This window comes from Nerophis ophidion, linkage group LG24 (assembly GCF_033978795.1).
Source record: "Nerophis ophidion isolate RoL-2023_Sa linkage group LG24, RoL_Noph_v1.0, whole genome shotgun sequence".
Taxonomy (NCBI): domain Eukaryota; kingdom Metazoa; phylum Chordata; class Actinopteri; order Syngnathiformes; family Syngnathidae; genus Nerophis; species Nerophis ophidion.
Genome location: NC_084634.1, coordinates 27,368,840 through 27,381,096, shown reverse-complemented (window position 1 = coordinate 27,381,096; position 12,257 = coordinate 27,368,840). Strand labels below are relative to the sequence as shown.

Genomic DNA, 12,257 nt, shown 5'->3' with positions numbered 1-12,257 from the left:
TGACGCTGTGGCACAGTTACTTACATGTGACTTGAAAAGTAAATCTGTCATGGATCCACGCTGATGTCCATGCCTCATATACTTAACAGCCATAAAAAGACTAGAACCCTTCCAAATATATTACACCAGGGGTGTCAAACGTACGGGCTGCTGGCCGGATAAGGCCGCAGGATGAGTTTGCTAAGTATAAAAATTAACCGAAATTTTTGAATGAAAGAAACTGCTGTTCTAAATGTGTCCACTAGATGTCGTAATCGCAATTCTTTGCATCTTTGTAGATTACGCTACATATGTAAAATAAATAATAAACCATGTGATGTTAGTGTAACAGTTGAGGAAAATGATCAAACTACATAAATAACATCCCGTAATTTTATTTTGATATTATTTTTTTATCTTGATATTTTAAAAATGAACACCAAAGAGTTGACTGATGAACATTTTCACATCATTTATTCAGAAAGTATAAGTAACGACAAATAAAAATAGAATACTATTAACCGCAACACATAAGTGTAAAAAAAATAAACCCCAACAAAATTTTGATTCGTACATTTTCAAATTGTGCTTGTTCTATTTTTAAACAAAGAAAACAATCTGAAGTTGTCTTTATTTCTAAGTTATCCTGCCGTGATTTTACCAGACTGGCCCACTCGGGAGTATATTTTTCTCCATGTGGCCCCCCATCTAAAATGAGTTTGACACCCCTGTATTACACTATATCTATCCATTTATACATTATGGATAGAGATGTCCGATAAGGGCTTTTTTGCCTATATCCGATATTCCGATATTGCCCAACTCTTAATTACCGATTCCGATACCAACCGATACCGATATATACTGTACAGTCATGAAATTAACACATTATTATGCCCTAATTTTGCTGTGATGCCCTGCTGGATGCATTAAACAATGTAACAAGGTTTTCCAAAATAAATCAACTCAAGTTATAGAAAAAAATGCCAACATGGCACTGCCATGTTTATTATTGAAGTCACAAAGTGCATTGTTTTTTTTTTAACACGGCTCAAAACAGTAGCTTGGAATTTGGGACACGCTCTCCCTGAGAGAGCATGAGGAGGTTGAGGTGGGCGGGGTTGGGGGGGTGTATATTGTAGCGTCCCGAAGGAGTTAGTGCTGCAAGGGGTTCTAGGTATTTGTTCTGTTGTGTTTATGTTGTGTTACGGTGCGGATGTTCTCCCGAAATGTGTTTTTCATTCTTGTTTGGTGTGGTTTCACAGTATGTTGCATATTTGTAAAAGTGTCAAATCACAGCTTCCTTTGTTTTCTTTCTTGCACTGCGCATGCAAGTTACTTCGAGGCCAAATTGGGGCCGCGTTGGGGCCTGTGCGCGTTCACACTGGAGTCTGAAAAAGATCACATTTTGCCTGCAGTGTAAACAGTCAGCTGGAAAAAATATGATTTGGGCTACTTTGGCCCACAGTAGTCAAAGTAACGACATATCCAGATAATTGTTTGAAAATGATAATTGTTTAAAAATTATATTCTGTCCATCATTAATTGTCTTTTTTTAGATCTGAGTTCCTGTGACTTTCCCATCAAACATTCAGAATCAGAATTTGACCTAGTGGACTGTGCTCTTGTTCAATGCTGGCAAAGAGAAACTATTAGCTGAATTCAATTGTGATCACTGATGAAAAGTTAATAGAACCCTGTCAGGTTATAAAAAAAAAACATCCTGCACCACCAAAGATCTGGGTCATATTATGTACAATATTTATTCCGACCCTGTCCAAACGAGTGAAAATCCATTCATTCCAATCTAAAAGATAGACGTTAATCATTCAACCCTGGGAAAAGAACAATTAAAATAAATCATGCCATATGTACTGTTTACAAACTTTTTGTAAAAATCTACCTTCAGAAACATTGGCCCTGCGATGAGGTGGCGACTTGTCCAGGTTGTACGCTGCCTTCCGCCCAAAGCAGCTGACATATGCTCCAGTACCCCCCGCGACCTTGAACGGGACAAACGGTAGAAATGGATGGATGGAACTTCAGAAACACAAATAAATTATGTTGGTTTTAATCTGAGAAAGTTAGGCAAATCCATGATTAAATCAATACCTTTTTTTTACATTTTGGTCAGAAGCCCCCAACCTCCCTTAATGCCAATCAGACACTTCCAGCCCGGGAACCCACCCCCTCCCCACCCTTTCCCGTCTTTATCACTGTGTCTTTATCGGGATCAAGCAGATGGGTCTAAAACGGGTCATGATTTTTGAGGAAAGTTTCGTCCTTAAAAGGAAACGTACGAAGCAAACGGTTTCTTCTGTCATGACAGCTGCCCCCTCTGCAAGCCCCCTCCCAGCCTACCACCTCCCCTACACGCACACTTCAGCAGCTGTTTGGAACAACTGTTATTTCTTAACAGCCAGGTCTACCTCCTGCTTAGACAGCAGTTTACACTACATGACTCGCAGACAGACGGGATTTAAATATCATCCTTGCAATGCGTCTCCTTCATTTCAGTGCATTAACACACATGAGAAAACAACAAACAACAGGTCCAATTGGCTTAGTAGTGCCACCACTGGTAGTTTTAGCATTTCAAACAGGGTTTTTTGGGGTCTTTTTTTTTTTTTTACACCGTGCATGATGAATTACATGCAAGCATTGTCATAACACAGCGGCCGTTGACAATGAGCGATGCTTCGAAGCGTTATTGTCCTCGGCGCTAACATCCGTCACTGTGATATGCAGCATGCCTGCTGTAAACAGCTGCTGGGGCGCCAGTTACACATCGCTTTTGCTCACTTTAATTAAAAAAGTAAGAAGTCGACCATCTACTACAGCAGACCTGGGCAATTATTTTGACTCGGGGGCCAAATTTAGAGAAAAAATGTGTCTGGGGCCGGTATATCTGATTTTTAGGAACACTAATACAAAACCTCACCATAATGCCTGATTCAATGCTAAAAACGTTATGAAAGACCGCCCTAAATAATGTAATGGAATTCAACATTTTTGTACGAACGATAAAACACGGAATATTGACAACACATAAAAGTCACACCCCCTTTCGATCGACATATTTTACAATCAAGTGAAACGCAACAAAAATGCAACAAACAGTGAAATATGAACACGAAGGGTACAAAATTAACCCACCGAAAATCTGATACGTCAGATATTTGCTGAATTTCCCCCAGGGATCAATAAAGTACTTTCTATTCTATTATATTCTATTGTCACTAAGCTTTAGAACTTTGTTGTGAAAATCTCCTTCCGCGTCAGTGTAAATGCTTCCCGCCCACACTACTTGGTGCCTCGTCTGATCTGCTGTGACGTAGATGACCATAGTAACTAATTAGAAAACCATAGCAACTAATTAAATTACCATAGCAACTAATTAGATTACCATAGTAACTAGTATATCATCCATAAGCGCAGATTCCAAGCATTGAAATACTTCGTATAGTTGAAGACTTACGATGTAAAAAATTATTTGGGAATGTCCGGCGGGCCGGATTGAAAAGCTCAACGGGCCGCATGTGGTCCCGGGGCCTTACTTTGCCCAGGTCTGCACTACAGCATACTTGCCAACCTTGAGACCTCTTAATATGGGAGATGGGGAGGTAGCGGGGGGTGTATTTATTTTCAAGTATTTCTTATATATATGTATATATATATGTATATACAGTGGGGGGGAAAAGTATTTAGTCAGCCAGGAATTCACATTGTAGGAATTTTAAAGAATTTATTTGAAAAATAAGTATTTGGTCAACCATTCAAAGCTCTCACTGATGGAATCCAATCAATCAAATCCACTCTATTTATATAGCACATTTAAACAACAAGAATGTTTCCAAAGTGCTGCACAGCCATGTTAAAAACTAAATTAAAAAAACAATATTATAATCCACCAATGACTGAATGGAAGGTTTTGGCTCAAAATCTCACAATACACGGTCCCATTCATTCTTTCCTTAACACGGATCAATCGTCCTGTCCCCTTAGCAGAAAAACAGCCCCAAAGCATGATGTTTCCACCCCCATGCTTCACAGTAGGTATGGTGTTTTTGGGATGCAACTCAGTTTTCTTCTTCCTCCAAACACGACGAGTTGAGTTCATACCAAAAAGTTATATTTTGGTTTCATCTGACTACATAACATTCTCCCAATCCTCTGCTGTATCATCCATGTATCCATTTTGGTATAAACTCAACTCGTCGTGTTTGGAGGAAGAAGAATACTGAGTTGCATCCCAAGAACACCACACCTACTGTGAAGCATGGGGGTGGAAACATTATGCTTTGGGGCTGTTTTTCTGCTAAGGGGACAGGACGATTGATCCGTGTTAAGGAAAGAATAAATGGGGCCATGTATCGTGAGATTTTGAGCCAAAACCTCCTTCCATCAGTGAGAGCTTTGAATGGTTGACCAAATATTTATTTTCCACCATAATTTACAAATAAATTCTTTAAAATTCCTACAATGTGAATTTGTGGATCTTTTTTTTTTCACATTCTATCTCTCACAGTTGAAGTGTACCTATGATGAAAATTACAGACCTCTGTCATCATTTTAAGTGGGAGAACTTGCACAATCGGTGGCTGACTAAATACTTTTTTGCCCCACTGCATATAATCTGTTTATGAATGAGTATATCCGTTTGGCCGCCGTGTTCAATGGAGAAGTCCGATCGACAAAATTTGCAGGCAGCATACCCCTTCCCCTTCGAGCTGTCCTGGATGCACTGAAATTATTTTTTTCCAATTTGGAACTTGCAAAGGATAAGATCACGGGTACAAGCGGCCGAAATGAGTTTCCTCCGCCGTGTGGCGGGGCTCTCCCTTAGAGATAGGGTGAGAAGCTCTGCCATCCGGGAGGAACTCAAAGTAAAGCCGCTGCTCCTCCACATCGAGAGGAGCCAGATGAGGTGGTTCGGGCATCTGGTCAGGATGCCACCCGAACGCCTCCCTAGAGAGGTGTTTAGGGCACGTCCAATCGGTAGGAGGCCACGGGGAAGACCCAGGACACGTTGGGAAGACTATGTCTCCCGGCTGGCCTGGGAACGCCTCGGGATCCCCCGGGAAGAGCTAAACGAAGTGGCTGGGGAAAGGGAAGTCTGGGTTTCCCTGCTTAGGCTGTTGCCCCCGCGACCCGACCTCGGATAAGCGGAAGAAGATGGATGGATGGATGGATGAACTTGCAAGCGTACAGGTATTTCTTCTTCTTACTCGTAGTCGCCATGTCTCTTCTTTGTTCTTCTGCTTCTTCTCTGTTATATTATTGGACATTACTACTTGCCGAAGTTTTGAAGCAATGCATGATGGGAATCCGGATGTTGTGCGTCAGTGTATTAATGTGCCGGCTGGAATAAACACAGGCTGGGAAATAGTTCCGTGCCTGCCTACTTTATGGGTTATAGATAAACTTATGGATAACGGTGACATATATAATAGTCTCCTTTTCAGGTGAGAGAGGACGCTAAAGGCAGGGCCTTTAAGGCACGCCCCCAATACTGTTGTCCGGGTGGAAATCGGGAAAAATTCGGGAGAATGGTGGGAACGTTGGCAAGTATGTACAACAGGGGTGTCCAACATTTTTCCAGCGAAGGCCACATAAAAAGAAACTGAAGGATTCGGGGGCCATTTTGGTCAATTAAATTGACAAAAATCAACATACTATAGGGCAATCAATATATGCTATGCTGTCTAAACACGACATCCATTACTTCGCTTTGTGATATTGGTAAAAATGCATATTGCACAGAATATTGTCCTAAATTAGGCATTTTCAAGCATAAAAAAGGCTAAACGAACTAAAAATACCAATAATACAGTGGAAGAGGGGTTAGTGCGTCTGCCTCACAATACGAAGGTCCTGCAGTTCTGGGTTCAAATCCAGGCTCGGGATCTTTCTGTGTGGAGTTTGCATGTTCTCCCCGTGAATGCGTGGGTTCCCTCCGGGTACTCCGGCTTCCTCCCACTTCCAAAGACATGCACCTGGGGATAGGTTGATTGGCAACACTAAATTGGCCCTAGTGTGTGAATGTGAGTGTGAATGTTGTCTGTCTATCTGTGTTGGCCCTGCGATGAGGTGGCGACTTGTCCAGGGTGTACCCTGCCTTCCGCCCGATTGTAGCTGAGATAGGCGCCAGCGCCCCCCGCGACCCCGAAAGGGAATAAGCGGTAGAAAATGGATGGATGGACAAGACCAAAGCAATTTGACAGCACTGTTGAGTATTGTGGCCACTGAGTGGCTCAGCCTCAGGCAGCATTACTATCATTAGCATGCTATTTTTCTTTGCAGCCAAACGCCTCAGAGTCATATGACTTCTTCCTTGACGCATGCTAACTGTGGCCAGATTAACATTAGCATTTTAGCATGCCAACTTTTTTAGCCAATTTTACAGCTGAACAAATCAAGAGTCATATAACTTAGTAGTTAACACATGCTACATTTTTTTGTGCCAGTTTTGCAGCCAAACACCTCAGAGTCATATTAATTGGTACTTGGCAGATGCTTACTGTTAGCATGATAACATTGGCATTTTTAGCATGCTAACTTTTAGTGCCAATTTTGCAACCAAGCCTCTGACTCATATAATGTGGATACTTAACAATTGTTAACTGTTAACATTTCTCATGCTAACATTAGCGGGAAAATTCTATTTAGCCAATTTTGTAGGCGAACACCTTAAGACTCATATAACTTGGTACTTGACACATGCTAACTATTAGCATTTCTCACGCTCACATTGACATGCTAACTTTTTTAGCCAATTTTGTAGCCAAACACCTCAGACTCATTACTTGGTACTTGACACATGCTAACTTTTTTTGCAAATTTTGCAGCTGAACACCTCCTAGTCATATGATTTGGTATACTTGACATATACTAACCGGTATCATGCTAAAATTAGCATTTTAGCGTGCTATTTTTTTTGTGCTAATTTTACAGCTGAACAACTCAAGTCTATGACTTGGTACTTCACATATGCTAAAAAATGTTTTCTAATTTTGTAGCCGAACACCTTATAGTCATATAAATTGGTACTTGGCACATGCTTACTGTTAGCATCTTAACATTAGCATTTTTAGCATGTGTAGATCATTAGGTAAAATCACTGTTTTGTTGTTGTAGTTTTATCTTATGTATTAACACCTCAGAGTCAAATAAATTGGTAATTGGCACATGCTTACTGTTAGCATGCTAACTTTTGGTGCCAATTTTGCAACCAAACCTCTGACTCATATAATGTGGATACATAACACATACTAACTGTTAACATTGTTCACGCTAACATTAGCGTACTAATTATTTTAACCAATTTTCTATGCAAACACCCTTCGACTCATAACTTGGAACTTGACACATGCTAACTGTTAGCATTTGTCACACTCACATTAACGTGCTATTTTTTTTTTACACAATTTTGTAGCCAAACACCTCAGACTCATAATTTGGTACTTGACACATGCTAACTTTTTAAAGTAATTTTGCAGCTGGACACCTCAAAGTCATATGATTTGGTATACTCGACATATGCTAACCAGTATCATGCTAAGATGAGCATTTTAACATGCACAATTGTTTAGCCAATTTTACACACAAAGACCTATGTCATACTATTATGCACTTGACACATGCTAGCTGTCAGCATGCTAACATTAGCATGCTATATTTTTAGCCTATTTGGCAGCCGAACACCACAGAGTCACATGCTATCTGTTAGGGTGCTGAAGTTAACATGTTAACCATAGCGTGACATTTGTTTAGCTAATATCACATGCGTATGCTTCATAGTCATATGACTTTGTACTTGACACATTCTAACTGTTAGCAGACTAACTTTAGCATTTGAATTCAACTTGCACATTTCAGCGGTTTGCCCGTTTAAGCATTTACACGGAATTTCTCCCAATTTTGCATGTTCTCTTTCAGTCCAACATAGTGACCAACATTAAAATACAATTGCATAGCAGGAAAAAGTATTAATTAAAATTAAGGCTGAAGTTTTATTTAACAAGCATAATTAATATTTTGACCACCGTAACATAACACACAGTTTGAACAGTGAAACTATGTTTGAATGTGGGAAAATAAAACACTATTTAAATAACAAATTAAATCTTTTGCATACCACACGATGGAGCCTGGGTACATACCACAGTTTCAGACTCACCGTTGTAGTTGTTTTGTGTAATGTTCTAATTCAAGATGTCTTTATTTTGTCTTTAAAAAGTGTCGCAGGCCGATAAAAAACAAGCTGCAGGCCGCAAATGGCCCCGGAGCGCACTTTCAACACCCCTGGTCTATTATGATCATGTCAGAATGTGACAACAGTTTTAACGCCAACTACACTATATGGAAAAATACTGTTAGCATGATAAATGAAAGAAAAAAAAAGATGTAAAAAAAAAAAAGAAAATACACATATTATAATAGCATTGTTCATATAATGCATATTTAATTATCTTGATCTTAACTTTGAATACTCTTGTACTAATATGTTTGGCTGCTCGATTGGTGAGTATTGAACTTTGGTTCACACACACAACCTGGGATGCGTCACAGCCTACATAATTAAATGCGGATGTGTCACACCGCGGTGAGGGAAGTCTTGTCTTAGTTTTTTCTGTCTTGTGAATTGCATGTTTTAGTTTGAAAAGGAACTCTTCTCTCATTTCAGGTCACTTGCCCTTCCTTTTGTGTCATCAGTCTGACGTCATCCCTGATCCCTGATTGTTTCCACCTGTTTCCCATTACCCTCATGTGTCTTATAAGCCCACGCCTCCCTTTGTTCTGTGCCAGATGGTCTCGAGTATTCGTGTCTTTCTCAACTCCTGTCCATGCCTTCCCTCGCTCCATGTTTGTGCACCTTTATCCTGAATTCCTTCGTTGTTATTTTGAGTTTTCTTTTTCTCCTCAGCAGAGTGATTTTGTGTAATTTTGTTTTACAGTCGAAGTGTTGAGTTTTCAATTTTTCTTATAGTTCTTTCTTTCCTCAAATGTTTGAGTGTTATTTTTTGTTAACTTTTTATTAGATTGGAGAAAGTGTAGAATTTTCATAGCCATTGTTTCTTCCTCCTGTTTGAGTGTTTGTGTTTATTTGAGTTTCATAGAATATACGGCGCCAATTATAGTTTGTCATTGTTTTTGTGTTTTCCTCCTTTCGAGGTTATTATCAGTTGTTCCTTTTTTTGTTTGTTTTTTAACCCTTTTTGCCGACCAGTTTAGTTATTGTAGATTTTGAATTGCCCTGACTCTGGAGGCGAAAGGAAGCTTCAAAATAAAAGCCTGCCGAAATATTCCCTGCTCTGCATCTGAGTCCTATCCTTTTGACCAAGCCTGACGGGATGAAGCGGTAGAAGATGGATGGATGGATATCATTGACGGACCAATTAACTGACAATAACATATATTTAGAGTCTCTCTATACATGGCAAAGGCACACCAGGCATCCCCCCGAAAAGCTTTCCTCTGTATCTCTGCACTTTGAGTGTGTGTGGGGGTGTGTATTACTGAGTGCTAGGTCCTGTGTGGCAGTGCAGAGCAGACACCATGCAGCGCTGGCCAGCAGTTTGCCAGATAATGTCAGCTCTATAAATATATGAGGTGCTTTGGAAGTTTCCATGTCAGTGCGCCATTGTCCTGCACATTGAAGAAGAGGAAACCCACGTGTGTGTGTGTGTGTGTGTGTGAGTGTGTGTGTGTGTGTGTGTGTGTGTGTGTGTGTGTGTGTGTGTGTGTGTGTGTGTGTGTGTGTGTGTGTGTGTGTGTGTGCGTGTGTGTAGCATCTGTAGTATCACTGCATGGGTGGTGTGAAATTTGGATGATTAAAAAGCTACAGCCAGCGGGATGAGTGTCAGAAGGGAAACATATAATGCAGAGCACATAATTCAAGTCATGTTTATCGTGAATATCAACAGTGTGGGCTTCGGTACAGTAACAATCTGGCCGACGGTTTAACCTCAAATGTGCTACGATTGAAATGTACTTTAGCAGCCGTTTGTCAAAACGTAAAAAAAAGTTCTTGAACCAAACATTTCAACAACAACAAAAAAAAAATCAAAGGGTCACGGCTGCACAGAAACATGCTAAATTTATCCATAACAATGCTGGTCCTTTATCTGCCTTTATGTATAGTCTTTCCCTAAAGTGCCTAAATCAAGGGTCTCAAACCCCCTATTTTGTGGCCCTCAACTTATCTTCATAGTTAAGTGCATAGGTTTGGCCCACCATGTCATTTTGTATGGCCTGTGAAAGCCCAAAAATAATAGCTCTCAAAAAAGTACTTTACTATTTATTTGCATTTTATACAGTATATATATTAGGGTTGTACGGTATACCGGTACTGGTATAGTATGTCGGTATTAATGAATCAAAGACGGTACTAGACTCTGTTTGAAAAGAACCGGTTCCTAGGGATGACGGCGCATCGTGACTGACTGGTTCTACGTGCACACAATCATAAAGTACTTACAAGCAGACACAGTGTGTAGACAGTAAAAGGGAGGATTTACGCATTTTTTGTATTGCCTGTGAAAGCCTAGAAAAAATAGGCCTCCTTAAAGTACTTGCCACCCGAACGCCTCCCTAGGGAGGTGTTTCAGGCACGTCCGACAGGTAGGAGGCCACGGGGAAGACCCACGACACGTTGAAAAGACTATGTCTCCCTGCTGGCCTGGGAACGCCTCTGGATTCCTCGGGAAGATGTGGACGAAGTGGATGGGGAGAGGAGAGTCTGGGCTTCCTTGCTTAGGCTGCTTCCCCCACGACCCGACCTCGGACAAGCAGAAGAAGTTGGATAGATGGATGGATGAATAAAGTACTTTAATATCTATCTGCATAATAACAGATTGTATATATATATATATATATATATATATATACACACACACACACACACATTAGGGTTGTATGGTATACTGGTACTGGTATAGTATCGCAGTACTAATGAATAAAAAACGGTACTATACTCTGTTTAAAAAGTACTGGTTTCCGGACGTCACCTCGTGACTGACTGGTTTTACGAGCAGAGGATCATGTTCGGCAGCGTACAATCACAAAGTACTAAACTAAAGATAAAGGTGAAGCTATTACACTGAAACACCCTCAGGAAGAAGTGCTTTAAAACATGGCTTGCTCGCGAATGAACGTCTATTCGCAGTCGGCAGTGCTTCAGCTACTTCTAAATCACTAATCCTTGCCTCCATGGCAACAAATAAAGTAAGTTTCTTTCAAGTATCATCCCTACAGGACGAGGAATAGCTAAACACGCTTCACTACACACCATAGGAGGATACAATAGCTCACCGCTAACAGCAAGTTAGCACCCTAAATGCAAACAAATGCCATGGGTGGATCTACACCTGACATCCACTGTAATGATACCAAGTGCAATAGCGTATCTAGTCGATACTACTATGATTACATCGATATTTTTTTATCATCACAAAATCTTTTTTGCTTTTTAAAAAAAATATATATAATTTTTATAAACTCAGAAAACACATCCCTGGACACATGAGGACTTTGAATATGACCAATGTATGATCCTGTGACTACATGTATTGGATCGATACGTAAATGTGTGATATCATCCGAAACTAACGTAAAGCATCCAAATAACAGAAAAATAAGCGATTATTACATTTTAACAGAAGTGTAGATATTAACAGCAAATGAACAAGTAGATCAATAATCCATTTCCAACTGCTTGTTCCTCATAATGTTGACAAAATAATAGAATGATAAATGACACAATATGTTACTGCATACGTCAGCAGACCAAATTAGGAGCCGTTGTATGTTTACTTACTACTAAAAGAGAAGTTGTCTTGTATGTTCACCATTTTATTTAAGGACCAACTTGTTCTTCGATTGCAATAAGAAACATGTTTAATGTACCGTTACATTTTTCGTTAAAATAAATTTTTTGGGTCCCCCTTATTTAGAAAAGTATAGAAATACATTTTGGTACCGGTACTAAAATATTGGTATCGGGAAAACACTAACACACACACAAATATATATATATATATATATATATATATATATATATATATATATATATATATATATATATATATATAACGTGTGAATGTGAGTGTGAATGTTGTCTGTCTATCTGTGTTGGCCCGCCTTCCGCCCGATTGTAAATGAGATAGGCACCAGCGCCCCCCGTGACCTCAAAGGGAATAAGCGGTACAAAATGTATGGATATGTATATATATATATATATATATATATATATATATATATATACATATATTTTTTTT

At 39.7% G+C, this 12,257-nt stretch overlaps 1 long non-coding RNA gene across 1 annotated transcript in view; it reads right to left on the bottom strand.

The window, feature by feature from the left end:
* Positions 1-1,017: 1,017 nt before the first annotated feature.
* The window catches only part of LOC133542193 (uncharacterized), a 25,013-nt gene continuing 13,773 nt past the window's right edge, over positions 1,018-12,257 (bottom strand). Inside the window, exons 2-3 of the long non-coding RNA XR_009804087.1 lie at positions 1,883-1,982; positions 1,018-1,370 (exon numbers count right to left, since the gene is read on the bottom strand). This is a non-coding gene — a long non-coding RNA (uncharacterized LOC133542193). The remainder of the gene's footprint in view (positions 1,371-1,882; positions 1,983-12,257) is intronic.